This window comes from Anomaloglossus baeobatrachus, chromosome 4, assembly GCF_048569485.1.
Source record: "Anomaloglossus baeobatrachus isolate aAnoBae1 chromosome 4, aAnoBae1.hap1, whole genome shotgun sequence".
In the NCBI taxonomy this organism is placed as follows: domain Eukaryota; kingdom Metazoa; phylum Chordata; class Amphibia; order Anura; family Aromobatidae; genus Anomaloglossus; species Anomaloglossus baeobatrachus.
The window spans coordinates 435294048-435314092 of record NC_134356.1 but is presented as its reverse complement, the minus strand read 5'-3'; positions in this window follow the sequence as shown (position 1 = coordinate 435314092).

The window sequence follows — 20045 nt, the reverse complement described above, 5'->3', positions numbered from 1 at the left end:
CTCTGTCTCTGTGTGTGTGTCTGTGTGTTTCTATCTCTGTCTCTGTGTGTGTCTCTGTGTGAGGGTGTGTCTGTCTGTGTGGGTGTCTGTGTGGGTGTGTCTGTCTATGTTTGTGTGTCTGTCTGTGAGTGTGTCTGTCTGTGTGTGTCTGTGTTTATCTGTGTCTGTGTGTGTGTCTGTGTGCGTATCTGTCTGTGTGTGTGTCTTGCTAAATTCTACTAAAAAGGGGGCTGAAAGCCCGTACTTACGAAGCGCTCACTGATATCCTAATCAGGCACGAATACTAATATTCTTTATAGCAAGATACTATTTATTTTAATAGCACATGAATATATATAGTCAATGGTACATAGGCATAAGAACTATAGTCATAGAAACTTATACAATAACAGAAATATGCATCAACATTACCGTTATGTTGTAGCAATCCTTTCACATCGGAGGGAACTCGAGTTAATGATAAGGAATCAACATGGCATCTTGCATCACAGGAACAGTGCGTACGTACACTTCAATGTCCTGGAAGGTTTCCCCCTAACATTAAGCGAGTCTGGTGTTTTTTTTATAGGAAAACATTGTAGGTTGTGTTAAAATGGTCACCAGCATGTGACAGCTGAGTCATGTTCATGTAACTTGACCACAAAATTCTGTGGGCACCGGCAGCTTCCTGCACATTTCCTGCACATCCTGCCAGTTGACAACTGACCGACCACAGTTTGACCATAGTGTTAGTGAAATATTGCAATGAGCCGTAAATTTCATATGCAAGCTTCCTTAAACCTGTCTTTAAGCTAACCACAAGTTTCCTGTAAGTGGAACTGTAAATGTTACTTCCTTATTATCTTGAAACTGCTTCAAGACATGTATTCTTTGGTCATCATATTGGCCTTCCAAAGGACATCTCTTTGATACTGAATTATTGATAGGTCAAATAATATCTGGGATCACTCCTATCTTTTATGATTCCTATCTAATCACACATTCTTTCAGTCATATCACATTGGTATCACAATCGGTCCTTGATCCCAGGGATTATTTTCCATCATCAGTATTCCACTAGAAGAAGATCACTCGGAATATACCATACCATGACCAAGAAATGTCGCTTTTAATAGGACACTAACATTGACTTTGCCACAGATTTTGATTTCTTGGTTTGTTTGGATAAACGTTGAATCACAAATATAATCACTTTCACTACTATGTATATTAAAACTAAAAGCAATATTATCTGAAAAGCTCCCTGCAAACGCCCCATTACCCATCCTCCTAACCCCTTAAACCAATTTGCAGGGTTTAGGAAGGAAAAGGTATTCGCCCACCAACTATCTTTATTTACATCATTATCTTTTTGATATCTTTTTTTTTTAAACTCGTTTTATTGAAAGTTAAGTAAAACATTACATAAAAGAATAAATCAGCAAATTGTTCAGTGAGACAGTATACATGTAAACTGGTTGGTCATCAGGATAATAAAATAACAACAATCAAATCAGCGTCCATTATTTACAGCATATCCAAAGAGCATCAAACATAGCAAAGGTGTTAGCTCGCGAGACACATCCAACTTAAGGCAAAAGAACTCATATCGTCAAGGAGAGTGCAACCCAAGCTTCGGGGAACTCGTGGTATCCCTAATATAGTGTATCCCGGATCACATGTGTCTCCTTTCTGCCTACCGGGGCACTACTGGCTATTATTACGAAAATACCGATTGTAGGTTATCAGCAAGAGAACCAGGAGATCCGCCAGTCAAGGGCGACCTCATCCATCTACCCCAGATTTTGTCAAATTTAGTTGAAGAGCCTCTTGTCTTGTAAACAAATTGTTCTGACGGGATTATTGCATTTACCAATGCAATCCAAGAGGCTCTAGTTGGGGAATGAGTGCTCATCCAATTTAGTATAATGCCCTTCCGGGCCAGAAAAAGGACCTTCTTTATTAATAGATTCTCATATTGGGACCAGGAGCGTACATCTACCACCCCAAATAGACACAGGACTGGGCACATAGCAACCACTTTTTGAAATATGGCGGAAAGAGTCGTTACAATCTCACTCCAATAGGAGAGAATGACTCGGCAATCCCATATCATGTGCCAGAAATCAGCACCGTCTCTCCCGCATCTCGGACAGCCCATCCCCACCGAATTGTTCAGCTTTTTCATTTTGTTCAATCTCTGGGGAGTAATATAACTTTGATGTATTATATATAATTGGATCAGTCTATTGTTAACAGCAGGAGAGACCAATGTGTGCGATTCGACTCCATTATACCATTGACGGAAGTAACTGTTCCTCCACGGGGGTCTCTAATCTTAAGGACAGCAGGTGAGCTATTGGATTGACGCACCAGGAACGCCAGTAAGCTACTGGATTGGTTCCCTTGCTCAAAATACCTCTGGCTCGTGAAGAATACATGTCTCTTAGCCTTGTCCTGCAAATACAATAGATATTTCCTCCCAGCCTGAAGCCAATGAGATCTATTTTCCTCAGAGGGGTCCGAGGTGAATCTATGTTCAAGCACTCTATTTTGGGTGGCCAATTCCTCCTCCTCTCTGGCCGCCTCTTTCTTGAGATAGGAAATAGAGGAGTGACAGCATCCCCTCAGATACGCCTTAAGCGCGTCCCAATAAGCCGAATGATTCTCTTCCACGGAGTTCATTTCCGTGTATGCCCCAAGCTGATCAGGAATCCTGTCGTTGGCTCCAAAGAGTGACAGCCACCAAGGGTTAATTTTCCTTGACAATTTATGAGATTTACAACCTTCCCATTTAATGCCTACAAATACCGGCGAGTGATCTGATACTGATCTGGGCAAATGACACACCGATTGTATATGGGCACAGACTCTTTCATTTCCACAGATATAATCAATTCGAGATAATGAGTTTTTCCCCGGAGTATAACATGTATATTCTCTCAGTGCTGGGTTAAAAAACCGCCACATATCGTACCATCCCACTTCCTGTAAGAATATACTCAATCTAGTTTGTATCGTGGGGGATATCGGGACCTGTCGGGTGCTGAATCTATCCAGTCCCGTGTTGTTAATCAAATTGAAGTCCCCCATGCAGAGCACTAAGGCTTGTGGAAATTGTGAGGCGAACTTAGCCGCCTCATATAAAATCGAGATTCCCGTTGCAGGGGGAATGTATATGGCCAAGATCACTATCATGACCCCATCGATGTGAGCCTGGATAAACACATACCTCCCATCAGTGTCCTTTAAAATTTTACCCGGGTCCCACCGCAGAGCTTTGTGGACTAGTACCGATACTCCCCTAGAATATGATGAATGAACAGAGTGAGCTGACCATTGAACCCAAGGCTTCTGAAGCACTCTAGTGGTCTCCAACAATAAATGGGTCTCTTGTAGACACACAATCTGAGCTTTGGATCTTTTGATATGAGCAAATACTGCCGCCCGTTTCCTGGATGTGCCCAGTCCCCTAACATTCCATGTCATCACGCTTAAAGCCATTGAGAGATGCCACTTGCTGAATTACTAGAAGAATATCAAAAACTTAACCTACAGTAGAACTTGGGTAAACGTACCCTTAAATACAAAATGTCGGTTGCGCACACACAATCGACAAGAACTGGTCCAGTAGTGCGACCAGGAAAGATTTTCCCTAGCAACGACTAGGGTAAACCAACGTGGCTAGATGGTGTACTTGGTATGGGGGTGTCCTCGAACAAGGACTTGAGCTTCTCCTGCAGTCCAATAAATGGATTACCCTACAGCTTAGCCTTTAATCGTGCCTAAGTGAGGGGACCAAGAATAGATGGGAAGGAAATGAGAAAGAGAAGCAGAGAAGGGAGAGAAAAGGAGAGAGAAGAAGAGAAGGAGAAAAAGGAAAGAAAGAAAGAGAATTAAAAAAAAAAAAAAAAAAAAAAAAGGGGGGGGCAGGAGGGGGGGGGAAGAGATGGTATGAAGGGGGAAAGAGAAATAAGGTAGAAGAGAGAAAGAGAAAGGGGGAGGGATTAGAATAGAAGATAAAGCAGGAACAAGAGAAAGAGTATAGAGATATGAGAGGTAGAAAAGTGGGGGACTGAAGGAAGAGGAGAAAAGAACAATGAAGAGAACAATGAAGAAGTAAGGGGACGGGGTGAAGAGGGATGAGAAATAAGCTGATAGGGGGTTAGAGGGGAAGAAGAGGTGAGAGTGTAAAGAAGATAGAAGAAGGATTGGCAGGAAATCTTAGACTGTAGAATATTATGACATATGGTAACCTCAGAACTTAATATAGCACTAATAGAGTAAAATACAACATTATGAACTGAAGTGCGTTGCCAAATACTGCGAGCCCAAAGTAGAGTTCCAATTTGGATCCAAAAAGGTATAGGATAAAACAAGATCGCATGAAGGAGTTCAGAGCGTCGCAACAGCGGTCTGACCCATGTCCCGTCTGGTGTCACCCAGGTCCGGTCCCATCAGCGACGAGTAATCCGGAGCACAGGCTGGGCTAAGCAAAGATCCCGGAGAACGCAGCAGCCATCCCATACACAGGCGCGGCCCCAGGCCACCCGCCTTCGACGAGGGCCAAACACGGAGGCCGGTTCATTGGGAAACCAATAATGGACGCATACGGAAACTCTCATGCCTCCAGGAAGGCCACAGGCGCACCAGCGCCTCCAGATGAGATCACTAGCGTCTCAACCGACAGGGACCATAAGATCAGGATCAGGACGCGAACGCAATTGCGGTCCCGCTCCACTCACATGCCAGGAGGGATGAAACAGACAAGAATCTTTCGCGCCTTCAGAATCGAGCGACGCCGAGTACCTGCATAGGAGGATCCTGAAGCGATCTCAACAGTGATTTCAAACACAACGTCCCAAGGATTGGAGTCGCAACACCGACCTTGCTCCAAAGAGAATGAAATAAGTGAATCAGAACCGCGACGCTATCACAACCGCGACCCGTCAAGTAGCGCCCAAGACCGTGATGCATCAGCGTTTCCTCTTCAATGTGTTGATCCAGTCATCCGCTTCCGCAGGAGAAGTAAAGAACAGGGATCGCTCTTGATGAACCACTCTAAGACGGGCTGGGAAGATCATGGAGTAAGCAATTTGATGCTCTCTGAGACGTTTCTTCACCTGAATGAAGGAAGCCCTCGTTTTCTGGAGCGACGCAGAGAAATCAGGGAAGATCAATATGGTGGCGTTGTTGTGTAGGATCGGGCCCTTGCGCCGTGCCGCACCAAGGATCGCATCTCTATCCCTGCTGCTCAACAGTCGGGCCAGGAGAGGTCTAGGCTGCGCTCCCGGAGGAGGAGGTCTGGCCGGTACCCGGTGAGCTCTTTCTATCGCGAATGCCGCTGACAGCGTCGCATCAGGGAAAGTTTCGGAGAGCCACTTTTCCATGAACTTACATGGGTCGCTCACTTCTGCCCTCTCCGGCATCCCCAGAATTCTCAAATTATTGCGACGCAGGCGATTTTCCAGGTCATCTGCCCTCTGCGCCCAGTTGTTAGCCGCGCTTTCCAGAGAGGCCAGTCTGCCCGGCGTCGCTCTTGCGTCGTCTTCCAGCGTGGAGATCCGCTGCTCGGTCTCCTTTACCCGCTCTCTCAGGTTTTGCAAGTCCAGCCGGAGGAGACCCACATCGATCTTAACCTCCTCAATTTTACCCGTCAGCGACACCTTTGAATCCTGGATCGCTGCAAGTAACTGCGACGTAACCTGCTGTAAGGTTAGCTCCTGCGATTCCTTGGATCCGGCCTCCATGCTCTCCTCCTCCTCCGCCTCGCTGGATTCCCGCTCTGCCTGCTTGCCGGCGCCATCTTACTGGGAGTCCCGGGCAAACTTCTTCAGCTTCTCAGCCGCTGCTGCGCTGCGACCTCTGCTCATGGTACCGATCCAAATGCTCACCGCACCACAGGTAATCCAAAGGTGTATTTAGGCACCAATTTCGGCAGGATTAATAACGTATATCAGCTTTGGACTGCGGAGCTGCTCTCAAATGCGACCGCTCATGCTGCCTGCTGGCCACGCCCCCCATCTTTTTGATATTTATCTCCTAATTTTTGTATGTCATTTAGCTTTGCTCGTAATTGTAGCTGTCCTTTAGGATCTATGTAATGGCAACAGGCGGGGCCTATTATCTGACACATACCCCCTTGGGCTGCTGTTAGGTAATCAAGTACCAAAGTATGCTGGTTAGTAACTATAATCAACTGCTGCTGTACAGCTACAGAGGTGTTTACTATATCCAAAACTGCAAAAATTTGATCATCCAGATAATCAGTAGACTCTACTAATTTATCCCACATTTGCATTACCATTGGATATAGGAAAAAAGTACTGAAAATCTTATTCGCTGTTCCCATTTGTACCACATGGGGTCGCCCTGATTCCCTTGGTTTATTATCTGCAGCTCTCTTGAATATCATGTGTTTTGGCAAAACCTGAGCATCTAATTGATCATAAGGTACTATAAAGGTAGCTGGGGTTAAACGAGCTAAAGTACAGCTTCCCTTGACTCCTACTGGGAGCCATTTATAGGCATTGTGACGGGGTGTACAGCAGAGCAAGGAGAGACAACAGGCCGAGGAACGATCCAACAGGTTTATTCACAAGAACACTGGAACAGCACACGATAAGTCCACGTAAAACAGATTCGGGGGCCCTTCCCGACAATCCTCGGACCGGATTACAAAGCAATCGTCCTTACAGTAGTCCAAAGAGTTCCACACAATCCCACGGGCCGCCACACAGGCCTAGCTCCGTCCGTGTCCACAGCCACACAGGCTGGAGCTCCTGCTCCCTTCAAGTTTCAGCTCACTCTGACTGAATCTCCCAGGTAAGCAGAGTTTACACTAGTTGGACTCTAGGCCCACCTCCCCCTACTCCCAGGGATGGAAGTGCCTCAAGAGGATATAACCTTGCATTTTAGGGGGTGATTACCTACAACAATAGAAATGTACACAGAAGTAGTTCAAATAAGACAATGAACCCAGCTTGAAATAGGAATCTGTACAGCATATACAGTGAGAGGGTAAATTACATCTTCACAATCCCTCCCCCTCCCAACTTGTGTACGTACTAGGGACCTCTACAGGTCACTGGTTAAGTACACACAGGCAGAGCGTTACTTACATGTGGCTTCATGCAGCCACGAATTGGCATCGTAGCTCTCCCACATCATTGCCCAGGAGAACAGCTGCAGGCAGACCACCCATCACCCCAACCACACATCGCCTGACCCCAAAACCAAAGCTCAGATCCACAGTGGCTGTGGGAATAGTCCTCCATTGTCCACCAGCCAGTTCAATGACAATCCCAGGTCCTCTATGGATTGCCTCAGGCCGAACCACTCGGGGATCAGCCAGTGTGAGGAAAGCACCCGAGTCACAAAATCCAACAAGTCTCTGTCCATCCAGCACAACCTCCTGCAAGTGCTTACCTCGATGAGCAGAAGTCGTCATAACTGCAGGTCGCACCCCGTAAACTCCTGGTGGTGCAACATGGGGGGCTGAGTCACTAGGCCAGTCCTCACATAGCGGTGCCACATCTTCCTCCATGGCGCTGGGCTGTAAATAATTAACAATCCAATTGGGCGCAGGATCAGTCCTCATTTGAACAGCTGGGCAGGAGACTTGCCGATGCCCTGGCTGTCCACATTGATAGCATCTGAGCTGGGTCTCCCTCCATCCAAGGCGTCCTCTTGGGTAAGGGGTAGGGGAACTTGGAGGCCGACTCCCACCTGAAGGTGCTGTAGGGGTTTGAGGATGATTCCTCCATGGGCTGGCTGGGCATGAGGCCTGCAAATGCCCGGGATGCCTACAAACATAACATCTGCGCTCTGGGATTCTTCCTCCGCGTCGTATTCCCAAAGGTGGAGCATGAGTAATGCGAGGCACAGTCACACGAAGGTCCCCATGAGTTGACGGTCTAGGGTGATGGTGAACATTGGGGCCAGAAGGACCAGGGGCCACCAGCGTTGGGGGGTTGGTGTTTTTTTTCTCACTGGGTAGTAGTTTTTTCCACTGAGGCTTGATGGTGAGAGCCTCATCAGCTAGAGCTGCAGCTTCCTCCACAGTGGCTGGTCTCCTTTCACGCACCCATTCCCGGATCTCAGCGGGGCACTTGAAGTAAAACTGCTCTTTTAGGAGGACCTGGAGGACGGTCTCCAAGGTTAAGGCCTCCTCTGCCTCCAACCAACGATGCCACAGATGTTTGAGTTTGTGGGCATACATCTTGAAGGACACTTCCTCATCACATGCTAGAGTACGGAACTGAGTCCTGTAAGTGTCTGGCGTTACAGCATAATGTTCTAGAATAGTCTGTTTAATATCCGCATACTCACAGTTCCACCGAGGGTCCATAGCTCTATAGGCTGCAGCAGCTCCACCCTCTAAGAGCCCAACCAGATGCCGGACGCGCTCCCTTTCTGGGACTTCCATTAATCGACACTGATGCTCAAAGTCCTGGAAGAAGCCCTCAATGTCACCAGCAGCCTCATTAAACTGCTTGAAGTCTTTGCGGGACACTCTGGGAAGTTCCCTCATGATGGGTGCTGGGGTTACAGTCTGTCTGGAACCTCTCGCGGCTTCCACAGCGAGCTGCTTATCCAGCAATGCCATCTCCTCCATCCTGCGCTCCTTCTCTTCAGCTCCACGCATGGCCTCCCTCTTATCTTCTATGGTGGCCTCATCTCCAAGCAGTGCCATCTTTTCCTTGTACCACACAACCCATTGACTTTTTTGGGTATTCACCTCCGGCTCCCGTCTTTGCTCCCCTTGCTGTGGAAATTGTTCCTCGGTGCCATCTTGCAGGCAAGCGTGTTCCAATGCCTCAATTAGTTGCTCCTTAGAGAGTCCTTTGTAGCCGACACCTAATTCACGGGCCTTTGTTTGTAGACTCGCCACAGTCCAGTTCCTGTATCCTGAGGTTCTGGTTTCAGACGTCGATTGGCTGTTGTCCTCCATTTCTTCTGCTCTGATCCCGCCGCTGCCACCAGTTTGTGACGGGGTGTACAGCAGAGCAAGGAGAGACAACAGGCCGAGGAACGATCCAACAGGTTTATTCACAAGAACACTGGAACAGCACACGATAAGTCCACGTAAAACAGATTCGGGGGCCCTTCCCGACAATCCTCGGACCGGATTACAAAGCAATCGTCCTTACAGTAGTCCAAAGAGTTCCACACAATCCCACGGGCCGCCACACAGGCCTAGCTCCGTCCGTGTCCACAGCCACACAGGCTGGAGCTCCTGCTCCCTTCAAGTTTCAGCTCACTCTGACTGAATCTCCCAGGTAAGCAGAGTTTACACTAGTTGGACTCTAGGCCCACCTCCCCCTACTCCCAGGGATGGAAGTGCCTCAAGAGGATATAACCTTGCATTTTAGGGGGTGATTACCTACAACAATAGAAATGTACACAGAAGTAGTTCAAATAAGACAATGAACCCAGCTTGAAATAGGAATCTGTACAGCATATACAGTGAGAGGGTAAATTACATCTTCACAGGCATTATACCCACATACCCAATACATTCCTCTAGGTAAATCCCATATAGCCGAGTGTTGCAAAACTAAACGATGAACCAAGTCAACGAAAACACTAACATTTGATAACAAACACAACCCGGGCTGTTGTCCAATTGGGCTACAGTATCCTACATCAGGGTTATTACAGGTCGGATCATTTGCTCGATATTCAGAGTAATCATTACACATTAAATTTCCCGATATGTTACTACAAGTTTCACTAGTCCCATTTATGAACATATTGGCATAAGGCCATAGCATATCATGAATTGTTCTTTCCACTAAGCTGGGTTTAAAAGCATCTAATGTATCTACAGTTGTCCCAAAACTTATTTTTATTTTCTCCATAGGGATGAATCCCAGGTTAGTCAGTCCAGTCTTATTTCTTGGTACCCAAATTCCTCCCTTAAAAGCCAGATATTGTAAATTGGTGATTGTTCCACTCAAATTGCCTTACCACCATGGAAGATTGATCCATCCCACTACGGGAATGGGTACTGTAGTATTCCATAGTCGAACATTTCGAGTGTCTTTATCAGCAAGCTGATCAGAACAACTTTTCCACTTTAGGATTTCCTCCATCGATACCGGGATAGCCAGATAAGGGATACTGGTGGCTGTAACCGGAGAATGTGTACAGATCCAGCAATCTGTGTGTTGACTACTGTTCAGCGCATCCGTTAAAATGTGATGGTGCATCAGAAATTTATTCGCCACAGGTTTCTCCTGATGTAGACTTGTCCATCCAACGACCAAAGAGGCAAACATCAAACACAGGAATTTCTCCATTTCATCACTATCGAGCTCTTCCCAGTAACCGATACTATGGATTCCGCTTATTTACAACACCATCTGCAAATAAAGATACACTATTATTCTCGTAAATAACATTTTTCTTGTGGAACATATTCCCACTTCTCCACTCCTGGTCTCATTATCAGGAGAGTACGATCTTTTCCGACCGCTATTACCTCTGCCTCTGAGGGCGGTCCTTGGAGGTTTTGAATCCATATTTTTGCTCCTACATTTGTAATATTAGAGGATCCAAAACCTTTAGTACCCCGTATTGTTAATTCTGCTGGGGCAGTTCCTTCTCTTATCTCAGACAAGTTTATTGGAATTATCAACATCTGAGCCACCTTCTGGTGTTTCACCAAGATCAAAGGTTCATTTCCCAAATTTAACATCAGTACCTTGATTTCTCCCTGATAATCTGCATCTATTACCCCTCCCACCACTATGGCTCCTTTTAACGCTAAACTAAAACGAGTGGCTATTTGACCATAATGATCCTTTGGCATCTGGCAACCCAATCTTGTTGAAATTGGTTTTACCTTACCTGGGGGTACCACGACAGTTTCCAAGGTACTGAGGTCTAAACCTGCTGAATAAGGTGTCACTCTTTCTGGGAGTTTTGCCTCTTCTTCCACTTTCCAGTAAATGATTGTACTCACTACGTGTGCCTCATGAATAGTAAGATTTGGTGTCAACATCCTCATGAGAGGAGTCATAGAATCTGTGATAGGTCTATTGTTTATTATCTGTAGGGCTTCACTGAGATTGTCTCTCCATTGTCCATACTGTTTGTCTGATTGATTTACTTTTTTCAAGGTGGATTTCAACAACCCATTCATTCTTTCCACCAGACCAGCAGCCTGGGGATAGTATGGCATATGATACACCCATTGAATGTTATGCTCTTGGGCATAATCTTTTATCTTCTGGCCAGTAAAATGAGAACCATTATCTGATTGTACCTGCAATGGAACTCCATAGTATTGAGTGATGATTTCTAAAGTTCTCTCAGTACTCCACTGGGTTGCTGCCTTACAGGGAAAACCCACCATCAAACCTGAGTATGTGTCTACTGCAGTGCAGACGTATTTACACCCTCTACTTTCTGGCAATGGACCAATGAAATCCATCTGCCAAATTTGTGCAGGTAATTGTCCTCGACCTATGTGTCCCATTACTGTATGTGGAACCTCCCTCTTTTGTGAATGTTGGCACACTGGACAGTGTAGAATGGTTTCTTTAATGATATCAAGAGTAAGAGGCACACCCCTTTCCTGAGCCCACCTGTAAGTGGCTTTTTCTCCCAAATGTCCACTTTTCTGGTGTGCCCAAACAGCTGTACCTTGCAACCATGCCTCTTTTTCCTTGTCACCTGTTGGACTGACTTGTCTGATGGCTGCTGCTTTATCTGCTTCTGAATTAAACAAACGTTCAAGTGAGTTAGTAGGGACATGAGCATCGACATGAAATACAGTGGTCTTGGTAAATTGAATAATCTCTTCAATCTCTTGCCACACTTCCTTGCCCCAAATCTCTTTTCCATGAATTAACCATTAACCAATTGTGTTTTTTCCATCCCATCATCCATGTGGCTAATCCATTTGCTACTGACCAGGAATCAGTAAAAAGATGACACTCTTTTCCTTGTTCAAAAGATAATGCCAAGAATATGGCATAGAGTTCTGCATATTGGCTACTTTTGCCTTCCCCTTCTACTGACAGAAATTTTTCCAATCTGGGATTATATGCAACACTTTTCCACAACCTTTTCCCACTCACATAACGGGCTGATCCGTCTGTGAACCATGCATGTGTTTGTTGTGGTTCAGTTAAATCTTCTTATGCTTTCCCCCACTTCACCGGGGACTCCTCTAGCATGGCAGCTTTGCTGGGAAAAGATGTTTCCTCAGCTACCTCTGCCACTTTCTCATGTAGAGTGGCGATCCCGCCTTCTCCCTTCTTGGCCCTTTCTGAAATGTACCATTTCCATTTAATGATACTTTGCTCCTGGGCATGCCCCACCCTATTGGTTTTAGGATTGGACAACACCCACTGCATTATGGGTATTGCTGGTCTCAGTAATACCTCATGTTCAATGGTTAATTGTTCGGTCTCTACCAGAGCCCAATAACAAGCTAACAATTGCTGTTCAAAAGGAGTGTATTTTTCTCCAGCATCTGGTAATTTTCTATTCCAAAATCCAAGAGGAACTCTTTTTCCCCCTTGTTTTTGCCAAAGTGACCAATTGGCATACATATGTTGAACTGACACATGCAGCTCCACGGGTCCTGACAACATTGGCCATAGATCCACGGCTTGTTGTATCGCTTCCTTGACCATCTCAAACGCATTTTGTTGTTCCTCTCCCCAGTGGAACTCATATTTTTTCCTCGTTACTTTGTACAAAGGAGCCAACATTTGTCCCAAATGAGGGATATGTTGTCTCCAAAAACCAAACAATCCGATATAAGACTGAGTCTCTTGTTTGGATTTAGGGACCGGGAAATTAATAATTTTCTGTCTGGCATTGGGCAAGATCTCTCTGTGCCCCTTGTTCCACTGAATCCCTAGAAATTTTACCACCTGAGACGGTCCTTGAACCTTGGCATCATTGATTTCCCATCCTTTACTTCTCATATGAGCAATCAGTTTTGTCAATTGATCTTTCACACTTTGCTCATCTTGTCCTTGTATCATTATATCATCGATATAATGTGAGATTTGCATTTCTGATGGTAGATCAAATCCATCCAAATGCTCTGCCACCGTCCGGTGACAGATTGTGGGGCTATGTAGCCATCCTTGGGGTAACCTGGTAAAGGTATATTGTCTTCCTAACCAAGTGAATGCAAATTGATCTTGAGCCTTCTCTTCTATAGGTATAGTAAAGAAAGCATTTGCCAAATCAATTACTGCATACCAAGTTCCGGAGTGAGTCTGAATATTTTCTACAATCGTTATTGTATCCGGAACTGCAGCTGTCAAGGGAGGAGTATTCTTGTTTAACTCCCTATAATCAACTGTCATGCGCCAGGAGCCATCACTCTTTTTAACTGGCCAGACAGGATTATTCCATGCGGTAGTAGTAGGGCGCATTACCCCAGTTTCTACCAATTCTTTAATGGTTTCTCCTATCTCTCTGTGACCTCCTGGTATTCGATATTGTTTCATAGCTACCATTTTTGTAGCTGGAGGCACATGTACAGGGGGCATTTTGACTTTGCCCACCACCACTGGTCGCATTTCCTTATGACAAGACTTAATCCCAAAGGAGAATTTTCCTTCTGTTAGATTAAGAGTCATCCCTTTTAGGACATCAATTCCCAAAATATATTCTGGTATAGGTACTACCAGTACCGTATACTTCTTGATAGGTAAATTACCTATCTTTAAAGCTACCTGTGTCTGAACCCCGGTGATCACTTGACCACCTAGTCCAGCAATTTTTACTCTAGGTCCTTTTATTTTTTCTGGGTTTCCATGAATTAAAGTAGCCTCCGCCCCCGTGTCAATCAAAGCTGGGACTCTTTGAACATTTCCCCCTTTCCAATGTATGCTAAGATTGACGTAGGGACGTTCGTCCCTTTTTATCAATAGGGGGGCTTGGCTGGCTACCTATAGTAAATCACTTCCTTCTGAACTTTCATTTACACAGACTTCAGTCTGTGCATTAGCCCTTCCTTCCGTAACCTTTGTGGCCACGGCTGCAGCCAGTTCTTCCCATGGATAAACTGACTGAAAATCTTCCCAAGACACTTTCTTTGGGGTTTTTTCCCCTTTTCCCTCTAATTTCTTTACCTTGGGGGTTTTTGAACCCCCTTCCATATTTGTAGTGGTCACTTTCTTTGCAGATAGAACTTTCTGTTTGTACAACTTCCATAATTCTCCTGTCTCCTTTCCATCAATCCTTTCCTTATTGATCCCGGCTTTAAGCAAAGCCTGGAACATGCCTTTGCGAGACACCCGTGGGGCCTCCCCTACTGATTTCTTTTTCCAATCAGGATTGTTTGGCTTATTGTTTCCAACATGGCCTCCAGGGGACGATTTATCCCACTGTCCCATATCCTGTAACTCCCTCATCCTCCCTAGAACTACACCGATTGATTCTCCAGTCAGCGCTACAGTTAAGGTTAAAATAACTGTTTTATATGCTGGAGGAGCATGTTTAACCAGCCTATTTCTTATGCTGGCTGTCAATGGGTACTGGAGATAATCATCATCCATTCCCAAAAGAGGAAGAGCATTCCTCATTGCTTCTTCCTTCAGCCTTTCCATACCATCTTTTAAGGTATACCAAGGTTTATCATTGATAGGAAAATCTGCTTCTGATGGGTATTTGTCCAGAAAAGCATGGGCTAAGATCATGATTAAGTTTTGAGTACCATGCTCATTATGATCAACAAAATAATTTTTTATTGATCTCTGAATTACTGGGTCCCGAGACATGGTGACAAATTTTGCCACGTCTCCGGCGTCAAAGTGCACTCCACCTCCTCCGAGATCGTGCACCCTGACCAACCAGGGAATTTCTCCTTCTCCTGGTTTTTGTCTAAACTGTGTTAAAATGCTATCAACTTCTCCCTGAGAGTAATCTTCAATGGTTACTCGATTTTTTACATGAGGAATCATTCTCTCATTTGTGATGGCATTACCATCTTCGTCATATTGCAGATTCCCCTGACCATCCCGGACATGTTCCCGGATGATCTCATTCTCTGTCCTCTCTAAGCGCCTCCTCATGGGATTAGCCTGAATCTTCCCTTTATGGTAATCCTCCTCATCAGATGATGAAGATGAATCCCACACATCCCCATCCCAAGTATCGGGATCCCAGTTTACAGAAGCTGAGGCGATACTTTTATGTACTTTGGTTTTATTTACTTTTCCTCTTCTTTTCTTGTACTTATTTTGAGCGATTTTTACGGCAGCTTTTTCTGCCACATTCTGATAATGTTCCAATTTATCCTTCAACAGTCTGGTATTACATTCCAGAACTGTTTTCTGGCCACCTAATTCTATCATCTTTTGTTCCATTTGGGAACATTTCTTCTGCATCTTTAGATTACGCTCATGCATCTCGCGATATGCACTTGCCAAAATCCAGATGCGCCTGTCATGATGTATTTTACCTTCTCACTGTATTTGCTGTAATACTATGTCAGGATGTGATGTCACTTTCCTTTGGTTGTACTTACTGAACACTTTGAAATGTCTTGGGATGTAAGTAACCATACCTTCCCCCCATCTCCTGTGTCTCTGGGCCCATAATGCAATTATCTCTTGTCCACACAGCCAGGGGAACTTCTCATTGTTTCGTAAGCAGTGGATAACGCCAACTACACAAACCTGTAGACATCTCGGAGCCAACCTTCTAGAATCTTCTAGTGGGCCCAACCATTGCATAGACCCCTACCCTTGAGGGGCGGGCCCACGAGCTCAAACAATTCACTCCTGTTTCTAAATGCAGTTGGGAGTTGAGTTTTTGAAGAGGAAGGGAGCGAGATCTGATTCTGCGGACAGACCTCGCCGTCCAGTGGATTGTGTGGGATTTCTGGGACCCTGAAAAGGACTATTACGTTGTGATCTGGCACTTTGGATTATCGGGAGGTGCCCCCGAATCTGTTTTATTTGGACTTGTCGTGTGCTGTTCCTGTATTCCTGTTAGTAAACCTGTTGGATCATCCTCGGCCTCTTGTCTCTCTTTGCTCTGATGTACACCCCGTCACAAACTGGTGGCAGCAGCGGGATCAGAGCAGAAGAAATGGAGGACAACAGCCAATCGACGTCTGAAACCAGAACCTCAGGATACAGGAACTGGACTGTGGCGAGTCTACAAACAAAGGCCCGTGAATTAGGTGTCGGCTACAAAGGACTCTCTAAGGAGCAACTAATTGAGGCATTGGAACACGCTTGCCTGCAAGATGGCACCGAGGAACAATTTCCACAGCAAGGGGAGCAAAGACGGGAGCCGGAGGTGAATACCCAAAAAAGTCAATGGGTTGTGTGGTACAAGGAAAAGATGGCACTGCTTGGAGATGAGGCCACCATAGAAGATAAGAGGGAGGCCATGCGTGGAGCTGAAGAGAAGGAGCGCAGGATGGAGGAGATGGCATTGCTGGATAAGCAGCTCGCTGTGGAAGCCGCGAGAGGTTCCAGACAGACTGTAACCCCAGCACCCATCATGAGGGAACTTCCCAGAGTGTCCCGCAAAGACTTCAAGCAGTTTAATGAGGCTGCTGGTGACATTGAGGGCTTCTTCCAGGACTTTGAGCATCAGTGTCGATTAATGGAAGTCCCAGAAAGGGAGCGCGTCCGGCATCTGGTTGGGCTCTTAGAGGGTGGAGCTGCTGCAGCCTATAGAGCTATGGACCCTCGGTGGAACTGTGAGTATGCGGATATTAAACAGACTATTCTAGAACATTATGCTGTAACGCCAGACACTTACAGGACTCAGTTCCGTACTCTAGCATGTGATGAGGAAGTGTCCTTCAAGATGTATGCCCACAAACTCAAACATCTGTGGCATCGTTGGTTGGAGGCAGAGGAGGCCTTAACCTTGGAGACCGTCCTCCAGGTCCTCCTAAAAGAGCAGTTTTACTTCAAGTGCCCCGCTGAGATCCGGGAATGGGTGCGTGAAAGGAGACCAGCCACTGTGGAGGAAGCTGCAGCTCTAGCTGATGAGGCTCTCACCATCAAGCCTCAGTGGAAAAAACTACTACCCAGTGAAAAAAAAAACACCAACCCCCCAACGCTGGTGGCCCCTGGTCCTTCTGGCCCCAATGTTCACCATCACCCTAGACCGTCAACTCATGGGGACCTTCGTGTGACTGTGCCTCGCATTACTCATGCTCCACCTTTGGGAATACGACGCTGAGGAAGAATCCCAGAGCGCAGATGTTATGGATGTGGGCAGCCTGGGCACATGCAATTCCAATGTCCAGGTGTTCGTAGACAGAACAGCTACAGACCGCCTTTGCCTGTTCATTACCTACAGACACCTTCACCAGGAGAAGAGCTGGATTCTGTGCCTGATGACTTGCCAAGTGACTCAGATATCCTGGCTCCCCTACCCGGAGTCTATGGGGTGCGAGCTCCAGCCACCTGTTCTTCTGATCTTCAGGACAAACATCTACAGGAGGTCGTGCTGGATGGCCAAAAAGTTGTTGGCTTCCGTGACACTGGGGCTTTCCTCACCATAGCCGATCCCCGAGTAATTCAACCACAAGCAATTCAAAAGGGACCAGGAATTGCCATTGAACTGGCAGGAGGTACCCAGAGATATATTCCAAGAGCGAGTGTGACCCTGGATTATGGCTTTGGGGCAAAACAATGTGTGGTCGGTGTGATGAGCGGCCTCCCTGCAGACGTTCTTCTAGGAAATGATGTGGGGAATCTTCATTGCCACTTTGTCGGTGCGGTAACCAGAAGTCAAGCCAAGAGAGCAGCCCATGTGGACGTGTACAACCCATCCATGGAACTGAGGCCACCAGAACTGCCATTACAGCCGGTGAGTGATTCTTCTTGTGGGGATAATATGAATGTTACTTGGGATAAAGTTCAGTTTAGACAAGAAGTAGAGACTGACCCCACCCTTGCTAGTTTTAGAACTCGGGCTGAAATAGGGCAGCTAGGGGAAAACGGAGAAAGAATTATCAGAGAAAATGGACTTCTGTATCGGGTTGCCAATGCCGACTCCCTAGATAAGCCCTGGACTTATAGCAAACAGCTGATTGTTCCTCAGAAGTACAGAATTCCCCTATTACACCTGGCTCATGACATTCCTACGGCTGGCCATCAAGGCAAAACCCGCACCGAGAGACGATTGACTCAAACTTTTTATTGGCCGGGGATTTCCCAAGCAGTGGCGCATTTCTGCCGAACTTGTGACATATGTCAGCGTAGAGGGCGACCCGGAGATCACCCAAAGGCACCCCTGCAACCGCTCCCTATAATAGAAGAACCCTTTCAAAGAGTAGCTGTTGATATCATTGGACCTCTGGCTAAACCAAGTAAATCTGGAAAGCAGTACATTCTCACTGTTGTGGACTACGCCACCCGATATCCAGAAGCCGTGGCCTTGTCAAGTATCTCTGCAGCCAAGGTGGCCGAGGCCTTGGTTATTATTTTTACCAGAGTAGGATTCCCCAGTGAGATCTTGTTGGACCAAGGCTCCCAGTTTATGTCAGAGTTGGTCCAGTGTCTGTGGCGCACCTGTGGAGTACGAGCGATCCGAACGACCCCGTATCATCCCCAAACAAATGGACTTTGTGAACGATTCAACGGCACTCTGAAGAATATGCTGAGGGCCTTCACGGACCGAGATTCAGACTGGGAGAAGTACCTACCCCATCTCTTGTTTGCCTATCGGGAAGTTCCCCAGGAGTCCACTGGGTTCTCCCCCTTTGAACTACTCTATGGAAGAAAGGTCCGAGGACCCTTAACCCTGCTCAAGGAATACTGGGAGGGGCAAGTTGAAGATACAGGAACCCCTGTTGTCCCTTATGTCCTAAAGCTGCGAGAAACCTTGGCCCAACTTGCTAGTTTTGCACAGAGTCATTTGCGTATGGCTCAAACCAGACAGAAGACATGGTATGACCGTAACGCACGCTATCGGGAGTTTGTAGAAGGACAACAAGTCTTAATGATTGTTCCCCATCGGCAGAATAAACTGCAGACCACATGGGAGGGTCCCTTCCGGGTTCTCAGAAAACTGAATGATACCAATTACCTTCTTGCTTTAGATGATCAGGGGCTAAGGCAAAAGACTGTCCATGTGAATATGATTAAGGAGTACCATGACCGGAACATTCCAATGATAGCAAGCTGTCGGTTGGCTTCAGAAGATGGTCAAGAGGATGAGGACTCTCTACCTGATCTCGTGGAAGCAGCGAGAGCCCCATCCACTGTGGAACAGGTTCCCCTGGGAGATTACCTGGACTCCTTACAGAAAATCCAGATGCTGGAAGTGCTTCAACAGAGACGGGCTGCTTTCTCATCCCAACCAGGTCGAACCACCGTCACCCAACATCATGTGGACACTCAGGGCATCCGTCCCATACAACTGGCTCCTTACCGGGTACCTGAATCAGTTCGAAACACCATGCAGCACGAACTGGAGGAGATGTTACAGCTTGGGGTAATCCAGGCCTCCCATAGCCCTTGGGCCTCCCCTGTGGTGTTAGTACCCAAGAAGGATGGGAGTACTCGATTTTGTGTGGACTATCGGCGACTAAACGACCATACCGTCAGCGATCCTTACCCAATGCCTCGTATTGACGAACTTCTAGACCGACTGGCTGGGTCCCGATATGTCACTACCTTGGATCTCAGTAAGGGATACTGGCAGATCCCTCTAACGGACGAAGGGAGAGAACGGTCCGCTTTTATAACCCCCTTTGGTCTGTATGAATTTCTAAGCATGCCTTTTGGAATGAAAAATGCCCCGGCCACCTTCCAGAGAATGGTGGATCAGATCCTCCGGGGATGTGATGACTTTGCTTGTGCCTACTTGGATGATATCGCCGTCTTCAGCCACACATGGGAGGAACATCTGAATCAAGTAGCCATTATTTTGGACCTGATTCTTGCAGCCGGCCTAACTATTCGACCCGATAAATGCCAATTGGGGATGGGGGAAGTCCAGTACCTAGGACATAGAGTGGGAGGAGGGAAGCTCCGACCTGAGCCTGCCAAAATCCAGGCTATTAGAGACTGGCCTGTACCCCAAACTAAGAAACAAGTTATGGCTTTTCTGGG